Here is a 20,737-nt window from a genome sequence, read left to right as displayed (position 1 = left end):
GGCACTGTTGCCTCGGTCATCGTTGATTGAAGTCTCGTCCCCATCATACGGCCTGGATGGGACGGGAGTTGACCCACGGGTGGATTGCGTAGCACGCCATGGGTGGCACTGGCTTGTTGAGGAGGCTTTGGCCGTGCCGGGTTCGGCTGTCTTGCGCTAGTTTTTGAGGCCGGGTCGACGTGTCTTGCCGGGTCAGCTAGTCTGGCCGGCTTGCGGGGCTTGGCCGGGTCGAGCGAGCCGGCCAAGCGCATGCCGGTATTGAGGGGCGGTGCCAGCCCCGTTGTTTTTTGAAGAGGATCCGGGTTCCGTTGCCTGCCCGGGGTCCATCCCCCCGACAGGCCCTCTCTATCGAGGTAATACCCTACTTCCTACTTGATTAATCTTGATGAATATAGGGTTACAAGAGTTGATCTACCTCGAGATGATATGTTGTGGTCTAAGACCTAAGGGTATGATGAGTAATGTCATAATAATCTATCAACTAGCCTGGCCTTGGCTTATATAATGCACCAGAGGCCTAGGATAACAAGAGTCCTAGCCGAATACGTTGGTGGAGAGGAGTCCTTGTCTTGATCACCAAGTCTTGTGGAATACTCCTTGTATGCGGCATGGGCTGCCCAAAGTGGCCCATGAGTGAACCGCCATGGGGGTCCTCGGCCCGATCCACCTAGTCGAGAGACGATGTGGTGAGTACCCCCTAGTCCAGGACACTGTCACCAGGCCTGGCCCAGCTCGAGAAGGAGCACAAGCACCTGCTGGACAAGGCCGCAACACTTGCTGCTACGTAGCGCCGTTTGGAGTCCATTCAGTGGGAAGGCGACGCCGCGTACGGCTTCATGTCGGCCGCGTCTGAGCCCAGCCGGGTTGCCGAGGTGTGGACCCGACCCGTGGCGCCGCCATGGTCCGCGCACTAGGCGCGATCCCGCCCGTCTACGACACTCCCGTCAAGAACATGTGCGCCGCGCTGGCGGCCGCTGTTGGCATGGAGCAGCTGCAGGGTGAGGAGTTGCAGGAGCGCCTGCAGCGCATGACCGAGCTTCTCGGCGTCGCGAACGCGCAGCAGGACCGCCTCGACCGTCCCACGGGATCCGTCTTGTGCCGCACCAAAGACCCCGACCAGCCGAACACGTCTTCCTCTCCGCCCCCAGCGAAGCTCATTCCAGCAGGACCCGGACCCGGCGCAACTGCGCCCTGGCAGCTGGAGACGACCTGGGTAACGAGGTGGCTCCATGAGACCGGCACCGGCAAGACCCTCCCCTGCAATCCGGTCGGCGTGGCCGTCTGGCTTCTGCCGACCCGGCTCCCCACGGTCCGGTCGCAAGCCGGCTGGGCCCGCGTGCCATCGACGACACCGACGCCCGTCACCGCATCGAGCAGTTCACCCTCTCCCTCGAGCTGGAAGAGGACAATGCGGTCGGTCCGGCTTGTTTCGGCCCACGCATCTGGGATGAGCCCTTCACCAAAGGGTTGACGCTTCCCTGCGACACCCCGAGTACAACAGGGCCGTCTAGCCAGAAGACTGGCTCATCGACTACACCACCGCCATCAGCATCGCGGGCGCCAACCGGTGCCTCGCCGTGTGCTACGCCCTGCTCATGCTCCAGGGCTCGGCCCGAACATGGCTGAACAGTCTGCCGGCTGGCAGCGTCAACTCATGGGTTGGTTTCGAGCAGGCCTTCATCCGCAACTTCCCCAGCACCTACAAGCGTCCCGGCCGTCCCAGTCAGCTCGCCATGTGTGTGCAGGGGCCGAGCGAAACTGGCCGCGAGTACCTCGCACGCTGGACCAAGCTCCGGAACAGCTGCGAGGGGGTCCATGAAGTCCAAGCTATCCAGTACTTTGTGATCGGTTGTCGGGATGGCACCCTCCTCAAGCACAAGCTCCTGCGCTCCGAGCCGACCACTATGGCCGCGCTCATGGCCACGACGGACAAGTACGCCACGGCTGACTCTGCCGTTAGGATCCAAGTGGTGTTGGATGAAGCCGGCAAAGCGTTGCCGGCACCACCCACCAAGCCGGCTGGCGAGAGCAGCCGCCAGCAGGACAACAAGCGCAAGGCCGATCAGCAGGCCCCCGCTATGACAACCGCCTCGTCGCGGCCGCCGACAAGGCGCCACGGCCGAGCCGGCCGGCAAGCGCCCGCGAACCGGCAAGACCGCATGGCAACCCGCCATGAGCTTCGACGAGATGCTCGACGCCCCCTGCAAGCACCACAGCGGCGCAAGGCCGTCCACCCACATGCTTCGACAGTGCGCCATCACCAAGCGTATCATGAGGGGTGACATCCTGCCACCTCCAGCTCTGGCTTTGGGTGTGGGGCAGCCGCCTTCGCCTCCACCCCAGCCTTCGGCAAACGGCGCCATGCGTGATGAAGTCTACCCCGACCAAAATGCGAGCTACGTCGTCTTCACCAGCTTTGGTGACGACAAGCGTAGCGAGCGCCTGCTCCGGCAGGAGGTGAACACCGTCATCTCGGTCGAGCCGGAATACATGCACTGGTCCGAGCGTCCGGTCAACTGGACCTGGGAGGACCACCCAGTCATCATGCCCAACCCGGGTGGCTACACCCTCGTCCTCGACCCCACCATAGTTGCTGCCAAGCGCACCTGCAAATTCTCATGAGTCCTTATTGATGGCGGCAACAACATCAACATTCTCTACCGCGACACCATGACCAAGCTCGGCATCGAGGCAAAGCATGTGGAGCCATCCCGGATGGTGTTCCACGACATCGTGACGGGTCTCTCCTGCTCCCCCATTGGCCGGATCCGGCTTGACGTCTTGTTCGGCATGAGCGATCATTTCTGGCGCTAGCCTATCTGATTCGAGGTGGTGGACCTGTCCAGCGCGTACGACGCGTTGCTAGGTCGGCCTGCGCTCGCCAATTCATGGCGGTCCCCCACTACACCTACCTGAAGACGAAGATGCCGGGTCCCAAGGGCCTCATCACTATCATCGGCGACTACAAAAAGTCCCTGGAGTGTGCCCAATCCGGCGCCAAGTTGGCCGAGTCATTGGTCATAGCCGAGGAGCGGCACCAGCTCGACCAGATTGTCGCGCTGGCCGGCGAGCAGCCGGCTGTACCAGCTTCGGCCAAAGAGTCTGTTGGCGAGGCCTCATTCCAGCCGTCCAATGACACCAAGAAGATCAAGCTGAACCCAGAAGACCCCAGCTGCACCAAGTACGTTGTTGTGGGCGCCCGCCTCAACAGCAAATAGGAAGGCGAGCTCGTCAACTTCTTTCGTGAGAATCGAGATATCTTTGCATGGTCCCCAGAGGACATGCCAGGAGTTCTGAGGAAATACGCCAAGCACAAACTACACGTCCACAAGAACGCCAAGCCTGTCCGTCAACCCTTACGTCGCTTTTGAGAAGAGAAGAGAAGGACCATTGGTGAAGAAGTCGCCCGGCTTCTTGCAGCAGGCTTCATCATGGAAGTCTTTCACCCCGAGTGGCTGGCCAACCCGTTCCTCGTCTTGAAGAAGAACAACACCTAGCGCATGTGCATAGACTACACCAGCCTAAACAAAGCCTTCCCCAAGGATCCTTTTGCTCTCCCGCGGATAGATCAAGTGATCGACTCCATGGCAGGTTGTGAGCTCCTGTCCTTCCTGGATGCTTACTCCGGCTATCATAAGATCAAGCTGGACCCGAACGATGCCCTGAAGATGTCCTTCATCACGCCCTTGGGGGCGTACTGCTACATCACCATGTCGTTCGGCTTGAAGAATGCAGGTGCCACCTTCCAGTGCTGCATGCAAAAATGCCTGCTGACGCAACTCGGCCACAACATTCACGTCTACGTCAACGACATCGTGGTGAAGACCAAGCAGCACCTCATGCTCTTTGACGACCTAAAGGAAATTTTTGCCAATCTGCACTAGTACAAGATCAAGCCCAACCCGGAGAAGTGTGTGCTCGGCATGCCGGCCGGAAAGCTGCTCGGCTTCCTCGTCTCGGAGCGAGGCATCAAGGCCATCGAGCGCATGCGCAAGTCAACCTAGCTGCGTGATGTCCAGAAGTTCACCGACTGCTTGGCCTCGGTCAGCCAGTTTCTCAGCTGGTTGGGCGAGTGGGCCTTGCCCTTGTATCAGCTGATGAAGAAGAAGACATCGTGGTAGCTTCTTCCTGCCTAGGTCTTTAGCTTTAGCTCTAGCAGTAGCCTTTTTCTTAGTCTTTTTTGGTTGTTTCTAGCTTCTCTAGTTTCTTTTTCTTCTTTTTCTTCTTAGGGGGCTTCCCTCAAGCCCTTGCTGTCTTCTTTCCTGCTTTGTACTACTGGACCTTGCTTAGTTATTTATAAAAATTGCAGTGGGGTGTTTTGCCCTATTGTTTATAGTCAAAAAAATGAAGAAGACATCATCGTTCGAGTGGAACAATCAGGCAGATGAAGCGTTCTGGGATCTCAAGCGTATGCTCTCCACCGCACCCATCCTGGTCGTGCCGGCCAACAAGGAGCCGCAGTTGCTATACATTACCGCCACCTCGTGGACGGTCACCACGGTGTTGGTGGTTGAGCGACCAGAGGAGGGCAACATCCAGTCTGCCCAGCACCCGGTCTACTACCTGAGCGAGGTGCTTTCCGCCTCCAAGAAGAATTACCCGCACTACCAGAAGATGTGCTACGGCGTGTACCTCACTGCCAAGAAGATGAAGCAGTACTTTCAAAAACATGTCATCACCGTGGTCAGCACGGCCCCCATCGGCAAGATCACGCCGGGATGCCTTCGGCCGGGTTGCCAAGTGGACCATCGAGCTGGCCAGCCACACCATCCTCTACGAGCCCCACACTATGATAAGGTCCCAGGCGCTGGACGACTTCCTCGCCGACTGGACAAATACCCAGTACCTGCCGCCGCTGCCGGATTCGACGCATTGGCGCATGCGCTTTGACAGCTCCAAGATGCGCTCCGGCTTGGGAGCTGGCATCGTCCTGTCTTCCCCAAAGGGTGACCAGCTGCGATACGCGCTCTAGATCCACTTCGCCTCCAACAATGCTGCCGAGTACGAAGCCCTTGTGCACGGCCTCCGGCTTGCCAAGGAACTCGACGTCCGACGCATCCTATGCTACGGCGACTCGGATCTGGTGGTGCAGCAGCCCTCTGGCAACTTCGACGACTGCGAGTTCCGCCATGTCTCGTGCGCGGAGAACGAAGCCGCCGACACGCTAGACAAGATTGGATCCACTCGGCAAGCCATCCCGTCCGGCGTCTCCCTCGAGCACTTGTGCAAGCCATCTGTCAAGCCGTCTCAGGATTCCGAGTCCATCTTCATCCCGGACGACCCTGATACGTCCATTTTGCATCATGTTTTCTTACTATTATTTATGATGTTTTTATCCATAATGATTCTTTTTGGAGTAATTCTAATGTCTTTTCTCTGATAATTTGCAAGGCACACACCAAGAGGGAGAATTCCGGATGCTGGAAATCTGGACCTGGAAAAGCTACGTCAGGCTACCTATTCTGCACAACTCCAAACAAGCTAAAACTTCACGGAGATTTTTTATGGAATATTTAAGAATTATTGGAGCAAATAACTACCAGAGGGGGCCCACCAGGTGGGCACAACCCACCTGGGCGCGCCAGGGAGCCTATGCGCGCCCTGGTGGGTTGTGCTTATTGGAAATGTGCCCTAGAGGCAATAATAAATGGTTATTATTATATTTCTTTGTTCATGGTAATTGTCTATTGTTCATGCTATAATTGTGTTATCCGGAAATTGTAATGCATGTGTGAATACATCGACCACAACGTGTCCCTAGTAAGCCTCTAGTTGACTAGCTCGTTGATCAACAGATAGTCATGGTTTCCTGACTATGGACATTGCATGTCATTGATAACGGGATCACATCATTAGGAGAATGATGTGATGGACAAGACCCAATCCTAAGCATAGCTCAAAGATCGTGTAGTTCGTTTGCTAGAGCTTTTCCAATGTCTAGTATCTTTTCCTTAGACCATGAGATCGTGCAACTCCCGGATACCGTAGGAGTACTTTGGGTGTGCCAAACGTCACAATGTAACTGGGTGACTATAAAGGTATACTACGGGTTTCTCCGAAAGTGTCTGTTGGGTTGGCACGGATCGAGACTGGGATTTGTCACTCCGTATGACGGAGAGGTATCTCTGGGCCCACTCGGTAATGCATCATCATAATGAGCTCAATGTGACTAAGGCGTTAGTCACGGGATCATGCATTGCGGTACGAGTAAAGAGACTTGCCGGTAACGAGATTGAACAAGGTATTGGGATACCGACGATCGAATCTCGGGCAAGTAACATACCGATTGACAAAGGGAATTGTATACGGGATTGATTGAATCCTCGACATCGTGGTTCATCCAATGAGATCATCGTGGAACATGTGGGAGCCAACATGGGTATCCAGATCCCGCTGTTTGTTATTGACCGGAGAGGCGTCTCGGTCATGTCTGCATGTCTCCCGAACCCGTAGGGTCTACACACTTAAGGTTCGGTGACGCTAGGGTTGTAGAGATATGAGTATGCGGAAACCCGAAAGTTGTTCGGAGTCCCGGATGAGATCCCGGAGGTCACGAGGAGTTCCGGAATGGTCCGGAGGTGAAGAATTATATATAGGAAGTCCAGTTTCGGCCACCGGGAAAGTTTCGGGGGTTATCGGTATTGTACCGGGACCACCGGAAGGGTCCCGGGGGTCCACCGGGTGGGGCCACCTATCACGGAGGGCCCCATGGGCTGAAGTGGGAAGGGAACCAGCCCTTAGTGGGCTGGGGCGCCCCCCATGGGCCTCCCCCCTGCGCCTAGGGTTGGAAACCCTAGGGTGGGGGGGGGGGGCGCCCCAGACTTGGGGGGGAAGTCCCCCCCCCCTTGGCCGCCGCCCCCCCCATGGATGGGTCTTGGCCGGCGCCCCCCTTCCCGGAGGGCCTATATAAAGGGGGGGAGGGAGGGCAGCAACATTACAGCCTTGGGCGCCTCCCTCCTCCCCTGCAACACCTCTCCCTCTCGTAGAAGCTCGGCGAAGCCCTGCCGAGATCCCGTTATATCCACCACCACGCCGTCGTGCTGCTGGATCTCCATCAACCTCTCCTTCCCCCTTGCTGGATCAAGAAGGAGGAGACGTCGCTACACCGTACGTGTGTTGAACGCGGAGGTGCCGTCCGTTCGGCACTCGGTCATCGGTGATTTGGATCACGGCGAGTACGACTCCATCAACCACGTTCATTGGAACGCTTCCGCTCGTGATCTACAAGGGTATGTAGATGCACTCCTTTCCCCTCGTTGCTAGTATACTCCATAGATGGATCTTGGTGAGCGTAGGAAAATTTTAAAATTCTGCTACGATCCCCAACAGTGGCATCATGAGCCAGGCCTATGCGTAGTTACTATGCACGAGTAGAACACAAAGCAGTTGTGGGCGTTGATGTTGCCAATTCTTCTTGCCGCTACTAGTCTTATCTTGTTTCGGCGGTATTGTGGGATGAAGCGGCCCGGACCGACCTTACACGTACGCTTACGTGAGACAGGTTCCACCGACTGACATGCACTAGTTGCATAAGGTGGCTAGCGGGTGTCTGTCTCTCCTACTTTAGTCGGAACGGATTCGATGAAAAGGGTCCTTATGAAGGGTAAATAGAAATTGGCAAATCACGTTGTGGTTTTACGTAGGTAAGAAACGTTCTTGCTAGAAACCTATTCAAGCCACGTAAAAACTTGCAACAACAATTAGAGGACGTCTAACTTGTTTTTGCAGCATGTGCTATGTGATGTGATATGGCCAGAAGATGTGATGAATGATATATGTGATGTATGAGATTGATCATATTCTTGTAATAGGAATCACGACTTGCATGTCGATGAGTATGACAACCGGCAGGAGCCATAGGAGTTGTCTTTATTATTTTGTATGACCTGCGTGTCATTGAATAATGCCATGTAAATTACTTTACTTTATTGCTAAACGCGTTAGCCATAGAAGTAGAAGTAATCATTGGCGTGACAACATCATGAAGACACAATGATGGAGATCATGATGATGGAGATCATGGTGTCATGCCGGTGACAAAGATGATCATGGTGCCCCGAAGATGGAGATCAAAGGAGCAAAATGATATTGGCCATATCATGTCACTATTTGATTGCATGTGATGTTTATCATGTTTTTGCATCTTATTTTCTTAGAACGACGGTAGTAGGTAAGATGATCCCTTATGATAATTTCAAGAAAGTGTTCCCCCTAACTGTGCACCGTTGCGAAGGTTCGTTGTTTCGAAGCACCACGTGATGATCGGGTGTGATAGATTCTAACGTTCGCATACAACGGGTGTTGACGAGCCTAGCATGTACAGACATGGCCTCGGAACACACGCAATACACTTAGGTTGACTTGACGAGCCTAGCATGTACAGACATGGCCTCGGAACACGGAGGACCGAAAGGTCGAGCATGAGTCGTATGGAAGATACGATCAACATGGAGATGTTCACCGATCTTGACTAGTCCATCTCACGTGATGATCGGACACGGCCTAGTTAACTCGGATCATGTTTCACTTAGATGACCAGAGGGATGTCTATCTGAGTGGGAGTTCATTGAGTAATTTGATTAGATGAACTTAATTATCATGAACTTAGTCTAAAGTCTTTACACTATGTCTTGTAGATCAAATGGCCCACGTTGTCCTCAACTTCAACGCGTTCCTAGAGAAAACCAAGCTGAAAGATGATGACAGTAACTATACGGACTGGGTCCGGAACCTGAGGATCATCCTCATAGCTGCCAAGAAAGATTATGTCTTAGAAGCACCGCTAGGTGAAGCACCAATCCCAGAGAACCAAGACGTTATGAACGCTTGGCAATCACGTGCTGATGATTACTCCCTCGTTCAGTGCGGCATGCTTTACAGCTTAGAACCGGGTCTTCAAAAGCGTTTTGAGAAACATGGAGCATATGAGATGTTCGAGGAGCTGAAAATGGTTTTCCAAGCTCATGCCCGGGTCGAGAGATATGAAGTCTCCAACAAGTTCTTCAGCTGTAAAATGGAGGAGAATAGTTCTGTTAGTGAGCACATACTCAGAATGTCTGGGTTACACAACCGCTTGTCTCAGCTGGGAGTTAATCTCCCGGATGACGCGGTCATTGACAGAATCCTTCAGTCGCTTCCACCAAGCTACAAGAGCTTTGTGATGAACTTCAATATGCAGGGGATGGAAAAGACCATTCCTGAGGTATATTCGATGCTGAAATCAGCGGAGGTGGAGATCAGAAAAGAACATCAAGTGTTGATGGTGAATAAAACCACTAAGTTCAAGAAGGGCAAGGGTAAGAAGAACTTCAAGAAGGACGGCAAGGGAGTTGCCGCGCCCGGTAAGCCAGTTGCCGGGAAGAAGTCAAGGAATGGACCCAAGCCTGTGCTGAGTGCTTTTATTGCAAGGGAAGTGGTCACTGGAAGCGGAACTGCCCCAAATACTTAGCGGACAAGAAGGCCGGCAACACCAAAGGTATATGTGATATACATGTAATTGATGTGTACCTTACCAGTACTCGTAGTAGCTCTTTGGTATTTGATACCGGTGCAGTTGCTCATATTTGTAACTCAAAACAGGAACTGCGGAATAAGCGGAGACTGGCAAAGGACGAGGTGACGATGCGCGTCGGGAATGGTTCCAAGGTCGATGTGATCGCCGTCGGCATGCTACCTCTGCATCTACCTACGGGATTAGTTTTAAACCTCAATAATTGTTATTTAGTGCCAGCTTTGAGCATGAAACTTGTATCTGGATCTCGTTTAATTCGAGATGGCTACTCATTTAAATCTGAGAATAATGGTTGTTCTATTTATTTGAGAGATATGTTTTATGGTCATGCCCCGCTAGTCAATGGTTTATTCTTGATGAATCTCGAACGTGATGTTACACATATTCATAGTGTGAATACCAAAAGATGTAAAGTTGATAACGATAGTCCCACATACTTGTGGCACTGCCGCCTTGGTCACATTGGTGTCAAGCGCATGAAGAAGCTCCATGCAGATGGACTTTTGGAGTCTCTTGATTACGAATCATTTGACACGTGCGAACCATGCCTCATGGGTAAGATGACCAAGACTCCGTTCTCCGGAACAATGGAGCGAGCAACCAACTTATTGGAAATCATACATACCGATGTGTGCGGTCCAATGAGTGTTGAGGCTCGCGGAGGATATCGTTATGTTCTCACTCTCACTGATGACTTAAGTAGATATGGGTATGTCTACCTAATGAAACACAAGTCTGAAACCTTTGAAAAGTTCAAGGAATTTCAGAGTGAGGTTGAGAATCAACGTAACAGGAAAATAAAGTTCTTACGATCAGATCATGGAGGAGAATATTTGAGTCACGAATTTGGTGCACACTTAAGGAAATGTGGAATCATTTCACAACTCACGCCGCCTGGAACACCTCAGCGAAATGGTGTGTCCGAACGTCGTAATCGCACTCTATTGGATAGGGTGCGATCTATGATGTCTCTTACCGATTTACCGCTCTCATTTTGGGGCTATGCTTTAGAGACTGCCGCATTCACTTTAAATAGGGCTCCGTCGAAATCCGTTGAGACGACACCGTATGAATTATGGTTTGGGAAGAAACCTAAGCTGTCGTTTCTAAAAGTTTGGGGATGCGATGCTTATGTCAAGAAACTTCAACCTGAAAAGCTCGAACCCAAGTCGGAGAAATGCGTCTTCATAGGATACCCTAAGGAAACTATTGGGTATACCTTCTACCTCAGATCCGAAGGCAAGATCTTCGTTGCCAAGAACGGGTCCTTTCTAGAGAAAGAGTTTCTCTCGAAAGAATTAAGTGGGAGGAAAGTGGAACTTGATGAGGTGATAGTCACCCCTTCCGAACCGGAAAGTAGCGCAGTGCGGGAAGATGTTCCTGTGGTGCCTACACCGACTGGGGAGGAAGTTAATGATGATGATCATGAAGCTTCGGATCAAGTTACTGCTGAACTTCGTAGGTCCACAAGGACACGTTCCGCACCAGAGTGGTACGGCAACCCTGTCCTGGAAATCATGTTGTTAGACAACGATGAACCTTCGAACTATGAAGAAGCGATGGCGGGCCCGGATTCTGACAAATGGCTAGAAGCCATGAAATCCGAGATAGGATCCATGTATGAAAATGAAGTATGGACTTTGACTGACTTGCCCGATGATCGGCGAGCCATAGAAAATAAATGGATCTTTAAGAAGAAGACAGACGCGGATGGTAATGTGACCATCTATAAGGCGCGACTTGTCGCTAAGGGTTATCGACAAGTTCAAGGGGTTGACTACGATGAGACTTTCTCACCCGTAGCAAAGCTGAAGTCCGTCCGAATCATGTTAGCAATTGCCGCATTCTATGATTATGAGATATGGCAAATGGACGTCAAAACGGCTTCCTTAAGGAAGAGTTGTATACGATGCAGCTGGAAGGTTTTGTCGATCCTAAGAATGCTAACAAAGTATGCAAGCTCCAGCGCTCAATCTATGGGCTGGTGCAAGCATCTCGGAGTTGGAACATTCGCTTTGATGAGATGATCAAAGCGTTTGGGTTTACACAGACTTATGGAGAAGCCTGTGTTTACAAGAAAGTGAGTGGGAGCTCTGTAGCATTTCTCATATTATATGTGGATGACATACTATTGATGGGAAATGATATAGAATTCTTGGAAAGTATAAAGGCCTATTTGAATAAGTGCTTTTCAATGAAGGACCTTGGAGAAGCTGCTTATATATTAGGCATCAAAATCTATAGAGATATATCAAGACGCCTCATTGGTCTTTCACAAAGTACATACCTTGACAAGATATTGAAGAAGTTCAATATGGATCAGTCCAAGAAGGGGTTCTTGCCTGTATTGCAAGGTGTGCAATTGAGCACGGCTCAATGCCCGACCACGGCAGAAGATAGAGAAAAGATGAGTGTCATCCCCTATGCCTCGGCCATAGGGTCTATTATGTATGCCATGCTGTGTACCAGACCTGATGTAAACCTTGCCGTAAGTTTGGTAGGAAGGTACCAAAGTAATCCCGGCCTTGAACACTGGACAGCGGTCAAGAATATCCTGAAGTACCTGAAGAGGACTAAGGATATGTTTCTCGTTTATGGAGGTGACGAAGAGCTCGTCGTAAAGGGTTACGTCGATGCTAGCTTCGACACAGATCTGGATGACTCGAAGTCACAAACCGGGTACGTGTATATTTTGAATGGAGGAGCAGTAAGCTGGTGCAGTTGCAAGCAAAGCGTCGTGGCGGGATCTACATGTGAAGCGGAGTACATGGCAGCCTCGGAGGCAGCACAGGAAGCAGTCTGGATGAAGGAGTTCATTACCGACCTAGGGGTGATTCCCAATGCGTCGGGCTCGATGACTCTCTTCTGTGACAATACTGGAGCTATTGCCCTTGCCAAGGAGCCTAGGTTTCACAGGAAGACCAGGCATATCAAGCGTCGCTTCAACTCCATTCGTGAAAGTGTACAAAATGGAGACATATATATTTGTAAAGTACATACGGACCTGAATGTAGCAGATCCGTTGACTAAACCTCTCCCTAGAGCAAAACATGATCAACACCAGGACGCAATGGGTGTTCGATTCATCACAATGTAACTAGATTATTGACTCTAGCAAGTGGGAGACTGTTGGAAATGTGCCCTAGAGGCAATAATAAATGGTTATTATTATATTTCTTTGTTCATGGTAATTGTCTATTGTTCATGCTATAATTGTGTTATCCGGAAATCGTAATGGATGTGTGAATACATAGACCACAACGTGTCCCTAGTAAGCCTCTAGTTGACTAGCTCGTTGATCAACAGATAGTCATGGTTTCCTGACTATGGACATTGGATGTCATTGATAACGGTATCACATCATTAGGAGAATGATGTGATGGACAAGACCCAATCCTAAGCATAGCTCAAAGATCGTGTAGTTCGTTTGCTAGAGCTTTTCCAATGTCAAGTATCTTTTCCTTAGACCATGAGATCGTGCAACTCCCGGATACCGTAGGAGTACTTTGGGTGTGCCAAACGTCATAACGTAACTGGGTGACTATAAAGGTATACTACGGGTTTCTCCGAAAGTGTCTGTTGGGTTGGCACGGATCGAGACTGGGATTTGTCACTCCGTATGACGGAGAGGTATCTCTGGGCCCACTCGGTAATGCATCATCATAATGAGCTCAATGTGACTAAGGCGTTAGTCACGGGATCATGCATTGCGGTACGAGTAAAGAGACTTGCCGCTAACGAGATTGAACAAGGTATTGGGATACCGACGATCGAATCTCGGGCAAGTAACATACCGATTGACAAAGGGAATTGTATACGGGATTGATTGAATCCTCGACATCGTGGTTCATCCGATGAGATCATCGTGGAACATGTGGGAGCCAACATGGGTATCCAGATCCCGCTGTTGGTTATTGACCGGAGAGGCGTCTCGGTCATGTCTGCATGTCTCCCGAACCCGTAGGGTCTACACACTTAAGGTTCGGTGACGCTAGGGTTGTAGAGATATGAGTATGCGGAAACCCGAAAGTTTTTCGGAGTCCCGGATGAGATCCCGGACGTCACGAACAGTTCCAGAATGGTCCGGAGGTGAAGAATTATATATAGGAAGTCCAGTTTCGGCCATCGGGAAAGTTTTGGGGGTTATCGGTATTGTACCGGGACCACCGGAAGGGTCCCAGGGGTCCACCGGGTGGGACCACCTATCCCGGAGGACCCCATGGGCTGAAGTGGGAAGGGAACCAGCTCTTAGTGGGCTGGGGCGCCCCCCATGGGCCTCCCCCCTGCGCCTAGGGTTGGAAACCCTAGGGTGGGGGGGCGCCCCACTTGACTTGGGGGGGGGGGGAAGTTTCCCCCCCCCCCTTGGCCGCCTCCCCCCCATAGATGGGTCTTGGCCGGCGCCCCCCTTCCCAGGGGGCCTATATAAAGGGGGGGGGGGGAGGGAGGGCAGCAACATTACAGCCTTGGGCGCCTCCCTCCTCCCCTGCAACACCTCTCCCTCTCGCAGAAGCTCGGCGAAGCCCTGCCGAGATCCCGCTATATCCACCACCACGCCGTCGTGCTGCTGGATCTCCATCAACCTCTCCTCCCCCCTTGCTGGATCAAGAAGGAGGAGACGTCGCTGCACCGTACGTGTGTTAAACGCGGAGGTGCCGTCCGTTCGGCACTCGGTCATCGGTGATTTGGATCATGGCGAGTACGACTCCATCAACCACGTTCATTGGAACGCTTCCGCTCGCGATCTACAAGGGTATGTAGATGCACTCCTTTCCCCTCGTTGCTAGTATACTCCATAGATGGATCTTGGTGAGCGTAGGAAAATTTTAAAATTCTGCTACGATCCCCAACAGTGCTCACCCAGGCCCACCTCCGTGCCCATCTTCTGGTATATAAGTCATTTTGACCTAGAAAGAAAATAAGGAGAGGACTTTTGGGACGGAGCACCGCCGTCTCGAGGCGGAACTTGGGCAGGAACACTTTTCCCCTCCGGCGAAGCGATTCCGCCGGGGGAACTTCCCTCCCGGAGGGGGAAATCATCGTCCTCATCATCACCAACAACTCTGCCATCTTGGGGAGGAAAATCTCCATCAACATCTTCAACAGCACCATCTCATCTCAAACCCTAGTTCATCTCTTGTGTTCAATCTTGTTACCGGAACTATAGATTGGTGCTTGTGGGTGACTAGTAGTGTTGATTACATCTTGTAGTTGATTACTATATGGTTTATTTGGTGGAAGATTATATGTTCAGATCCATTATGTTATTTAATACTCCTATGATCATGAGCATGTTTATCGTTTGTGAGTATTTACTTTTGTTCTTGAGGTCACGGGAGAAATCATGTTGCAAGTAATAATGTGAATTTGATATGTCTTCGATATTTTGATAGTATGTATGTTGTTATTCCCTTAGTGGTGTCATGTGAACGTCGACTACATGACACTTCACCATATTTGGGCCTAAGGGAATGCATTGTGGAGTAGCAATTAGATGATGGGTTGCGAGAGTGACAGAAGCTTAAACCCCAGTTTATGCGCTATTCCGTAAGGGACCGATTGGATCCAAAAGTTTAATGCTATGGTTAGAATTTATTCTTAATACTTTTCTCGTAGTTGCGGATGCTTGCGGGAGGGTTAATCATAAGTAGGAGGTTTGTTCAAGTAAGAACAACACCTAAGCATTGGTCCACCCAAATATCAAATTATCAAAGTAGCGAACACGAATTAAACCAACATGATGAAAGTGATGAGATGAAATTCCCATGTACCCACAAGAACGCTTGCTCACTATAAGAGACCATTTTGGCCTGTCCTTTGCCTCAAAAGGATTGGGCTACCTTGCTGCACTTTTGTTACTACTATCGTTACTTGCTCGTTACAATTTATCTTGCTATCAAACTACTCCACTACTTACAATTTCAGCACTTGCAGACATCACCTTACTAAAAACTACTTGTCATTTCCTTCTGCTCCTCGTTGGGTTCGACACTCTTACTTATCGAAAAGAGCTACAATTGATGCCCTATACTTGTGGGTCATCAAGGCTATTTTCTAGCGCCTTTGGTAAGTGGAATTTGGTAAGGAAACATTTATATAGTGTGCTGAAATTTATTGTCACTTGTTACTATGGAAAACAATCCTTTGAGGGGTTTGTTCAGGGTATCTTCACCTCGTCCGGAACCACAATTAGCTACCCCTCAGCCTATTGAACCTACTGAAAATATTGAATATGAAATTCCTTTGGGTATGATAGAACAACTTCTAGCTAATCCTTGTGCAGGAGATGGAACCGAACATCCTGATATGCACTTGATATACGTAGAACAAATTTGTGGATTGTTTAAGCTTGCAGGTTTACCCGGAGATGAAGTGATGAAAAAGGTTTTCCCTTTATCTTTGAAGGGAAAAGCATTAGCATGGTATAGGCTATGCGATGATATTGGATCATGGAATTGGAATTGTTTGAAATTGGAGTTCCACCAAAAAAATATCCTATGCATCTAGTTCATCGTGATCAGAATTATATATATATATACATATATATATATTTTGGCCTCGTGAAGGAGAAAGTATCGCTCTAGCTTGGGGGAGGCTTAAGTAAATGTTACATTCGTGCCCCAATCATGAGTTCTCAAGAGAAATTATTATGCAGAATTTTTATGCTCGGCTTTCTCGTAATGATCAAACCATGCTTGATACTTCTTGTGCTGGTTCTTTTATGAAGAAAACTATTGAATTCTGGTGGGGTCTTTTGGAAAGAATTAAATGCAACTCTAAAGATTGGGAACTCGACGAAGGTAAAGAGTCAGGTATTAAGCTTAAGTATGATTGTGTTAAATCTTTTATGAATACCGATGCTTTTCAAAAGTTTAGCACTAAATATGGACTTGACTCTGAGATATAGTAGCTTCCTTTTGTGAATCATTTGCTACTCATGTTGAACTCCCTACAGAGAAGTGGTTTAAATATCACCCACCTATTAAAGAAGAAATTAAAGAACCAGTACCGGTTAAAGAAGAAACTATAATTTATAATGTTGATCCACTTGTCCCTTCTACTTATATTGAGAAACCACCTTTTCCTGTTAGGATAAAGGAACATGCTAAAGTTTCAACTGTGGTTAACAAATTCTATATTAGAACACCTCAACCTGATGAACAAATTAAAGTAGAACCTAGCATTGCTATAGTTAAAGATCTCTTGGAAGAAGATATGGATGGGCATGTTATTTATTTTTGTGAAGAAGCTGCTAGAATTGCTAAACCTGATAAAAGGGATAAACATAGACCTGTTGTTGGCATGCCTGTTATCTCAGTTAAAATAGGAGATCACTGTTATCATGGTTTATGTGACATAGGTGCTAGTGTGAGTGCTATTCCTTACACCTTATATCAAGAAATTATGAATGACATAGCACCCGCAGAGATAGAAGAAATAGATGTTACTATTAAACTTGCTAATAGAGACACCATATCACCAATTGGGATTGTTAGAGATGTTGAAGTCTTGTGTGGGAAAATAAAATACCCTACTGATTTCCTTGTTCTTGGTTCCCCACAAGATGACTTCTGTCCCATTATTTTTGGTAGACCTTTCTTGAACACCGTTAATGCTAGAATAGATTGTGAGAAACAAACTGTCGGTGTTAGCTTTGGTAATCAGTCTCATGAGTTTAATTTTTCCAAGTTCAGTAAAAATCTTCATGAAAAAGAATTGCCTAGTTAGGATCAATTAATTGGTCTTGCTTCTATTGCTGTGCCACCTACTGATCCTTTAGAACAATATTTGCTAGACCATGAAAATGATTTACATATGCATGAAAGAAATGAAATAGATAAGATTTTCTTTGAACAACGTCCTCTACTTAAACACAATTTGCCTATTGAAACTCTAGGAGGTCCTCCTCCACCTAAAGGTGATCCTATGTTTGAATTAAAACAATTGCCAGACACTTTCAAATATGCTTACCTTGATGAAAAGAAAATATATCATGTTATTAGCAGTGCTAACCTTTCAGAACATGAAGAAGAAAGATGATTGAAAGTTCTAAGGAAGCACCGAGCTGCTATTGGATATACTCTTGATGAATTAAAGGGCATTAGTCCCACTCTATGTCAACACAAAATTAATATGGAACCTGATGCTAAACCCGTTGTTGATCACCAACGTCGGTTAAACCCGAAGATGAAAGAAGTGGAAAGAACAGAAATATTAAAACTTCTGGAAGCAGGTATAATTTATCCCATTGCTGATAGTAGATGGGTAAGTCCTGTTCATTGTGTCCCTAAGAAAGGAGGTATAACTGTTGTTCCTAATGATAAGAATGAACTTATCCCACACAAATTGTTACAAGCTATATACTGGTAATTGATTTTAGAGAACTAAACAAAGCAACTAGAAAAGATCATTACCCTCTGCCTTCTATTGATCAAATGCTTGAAAGATTATCTAAGCACACACACTTTTGCTTCCTTGATGGATATTCTGATCAAGAAAAGACCACTTTTACTTGTCCTTTTGGAACCTATGCTTATAGACGTAAGCCTTTTGGTTTATGTAATGCACCTGCTACCTTTCGAAGATGCATGACTGCTATATTCTCTGACTTTTGTGAAAAGATTGTTGAGGTTTTCATGGATAACTTCTCTATTTATGGGAAGTCTTTTGATGGTTGTTTAAGCAATCTTGATCGAGTTTTCCAGAGATGTGAACAAACAAATCTTGTCTTGAATTGGGAGAAGTGCCACTTTATGGTTAATGAAGGTATTGTCTTGGGTCATAAGATTTCTGAGTAGGGCATTGAAGTGGACAAAGCTACGGTTGATGCAATTGAGAAAATGTCATGTCCTAAGGACATCAAAGGTATTCATAGTTTCCTTGGTCACGCTGGTTTCTATAGGAGATTTATCAAAGACTTTTCTAAAATTTGTAGGCCTCTTACAAATCTTTTGCAAAAGGATATTCCTTTTGTTTTCGATGATGATTGTTTAGAAGATTTTGAAACACTCAAGAAAGCCTTAATTTCGGCACCTATTGTTCAACCACCTGACTGGAACTTGCCTTTTGAAATTATGTGTGATGCTAGTGATTATGATGTTGGTGTTGTTCTAGGAGAAAGAGTTGATAAGAAACTGAATGTTATTCATTATACTAGTGAAACTCTAGACAGTGCCCAACAAAACTATGCTACTACTAAAAAGGAATTTCAAGCAGTGGTGTTTGCTTGTGATAAATTTAGATCTTACATTGTTGATTCTAAAGTTATCTCTCACACCGACCATGCTGCTATTAAATATCTTATGGAAAAGAAAGATGCTAAACCTAGACTTATTCGTTGGGTTCTCTTGTTACAAGAATTTGATTTACATATCATTGATAGGAAAGGAGCTGAGAACCCCGTAGTTGATAACTTGTCTAGGCTTGAAAATGTGCTTGATGACCCACTAACTATTGATGATAGTTTTCCTGATAGCAGTTAGCTGCAATAAATGTTGCAAATAGTACTCCTTGGTATGCTGACTATGCTAATTACATTGTTGCTAAAAATTTACCACCTAGCTTTACATACCAACAAAAGAAAAAATTCTTCTATGATTTAAGACACTACTTTTGGGATGACCCATATCTTTATAAAGGAGTAGATGGTATTATTAGACGTTGTGTGCCTGAGCATGAACAGGGACAAATCCTATGGAAATGTCACTCAAATCTTATGGAGGGCATCATGCTGGAGATAGAACTGCTCACAAGGTATTGCAGTCTGGATTTTATTGGCCTATTCTCTTCAAGGATGCCCGTAAGTACGTCTTATCTTGTGATGAATGTCAAAGAATTGGTAATATCGGTAAGCGTCAAGAAATAACTATGAATTATTCACTTGATTTTGAACCATTTGATGTTTGGGGATTTGTTTACATGGGACCTTTTCCTTCCTCTAATGGGTATACACATATTTTGGTTGCTGTTGATTATGTTACTAAATGGGTAGAAGCTATTCCAACCAGTAGTGCTGATCACAACACCTCTATTAAAATGCTTTAGGAAGTTATTTTCCAATGTTTGGAGCCCCTAGATATTTAATGACTGATGGTGGTTCACACACTTATTCATGGTGCTTTTCGTAAAATGCTTGCCAAGTATGATGTTAACCATAGAATTGCTTCACCTTATCATCCTCAGTCTAGTGGTCAAGTTGAACTTAGCAACAGAAAAATAAAATTAATTTCACAAAAGACTGTCAAGAGGTCTAGGAAGAATTGGTCTAAGAAATTAGGTGATGCACTTTGGGCTTATAGAATAGCATATAAAAATCCTATGGGTATGTCTCCTTATAAAATGGCCTATGGAAAAGCTTGTCATTTGCCACTTGAGTTAGAACATAAAGCATATTGGGCCATTAAAGAGCTCAACTATGATTTCAAGCTTGCTGGTGAAAAGAGGTTATTTGATATAAGCTCATTAGATGAATGGAGAACCCAAGCTTATGAAAATGCAAAAAAAAAATCAGAGAAAAGGTTAAAAGATGGCATGAGAAAAGAATCCAAAAGCGTGAGTTTAAAGTTGGGGAATATGTTCTTTTGTACAACTCTCATTTTAGATTCTTTGCAGGAAAACTGCTCTCAAAATAGGAAGGCCCCTATGTCATCGAGGAGGTTTATCGGTCTGGAGCCATAAAAATAAATAATTCCGAAGGTATTAACCCGAAGGTTGTCAATGGGCAACGAATAAAGCATTATATCTCAGGTACGCCCATTAATGTTGAAAGTAATATTGTCCAAACTTTGACACCAGAAGAACACATAAAAGAGTCCTTCCGGAACACCCCAGAATCGTGAAAATAAGGAGGTACGTGATACGGTAAGTAAACGGACTCCAAAAAATCCACAAAAATATATTTTATCAGTTTTGGAATATTTAATAATTTTGGAAATAAAGAAACTTCGAGGAAGCGTCCCCCGCCAGGCTTGCTTGGTGCGCCTAGGTGGGTTGTGCCCACCTGGGACACCTCCTGGACTCCTTTTTTTTCTTCCGTATGCTTGTCCTCCAAGATAAAAAAATATATATATACTTCCCGAACCTGTTGATCACCGTATCGCGGAGAAATCGTCTGTTCTCTTTTCCTCACTGTTTTCTGTCAGATCCCATCTACCATGGCTGCTTCAAGCTCCTCCAATGACAAGTTCTTCAAGAACGTCATCAACCCATATCTGCGGGAGGTGGTGCAGC

General features: G+C 47.4%; 1 pseudogene; it reads left to right on the top strand.

Moving 5' to 3' along the window:
• Nucleotides 1-19,019, top strand: part of LOC141021638 (uncharacterized) — a 117,915-nt pseudogene extending 98,896 nt beyond the window's left edge.
• Nucleotides 19,020-20,737: the final 1,718 nt, after the last annotated feature.

This window comes from Aegilops tauschii, chromosome 4 (genome assembly GCF_002575655.3).
Source record: "Aegilops tauschii subsp. strangulata cultivar AL8/78 chromosome 4, Aet v6.0, whole genome shotgun sequence".
NCBI classification, from domain to species: Eukaryota; Viridiplantae; Streptophyta; class Magnoliopsida; order Poales; family Poaceae; genus Aegilops; species Aegilops tauschii.
This window is presented reverse-complemented; position numbering and strand designations above follow the sequence as displayed.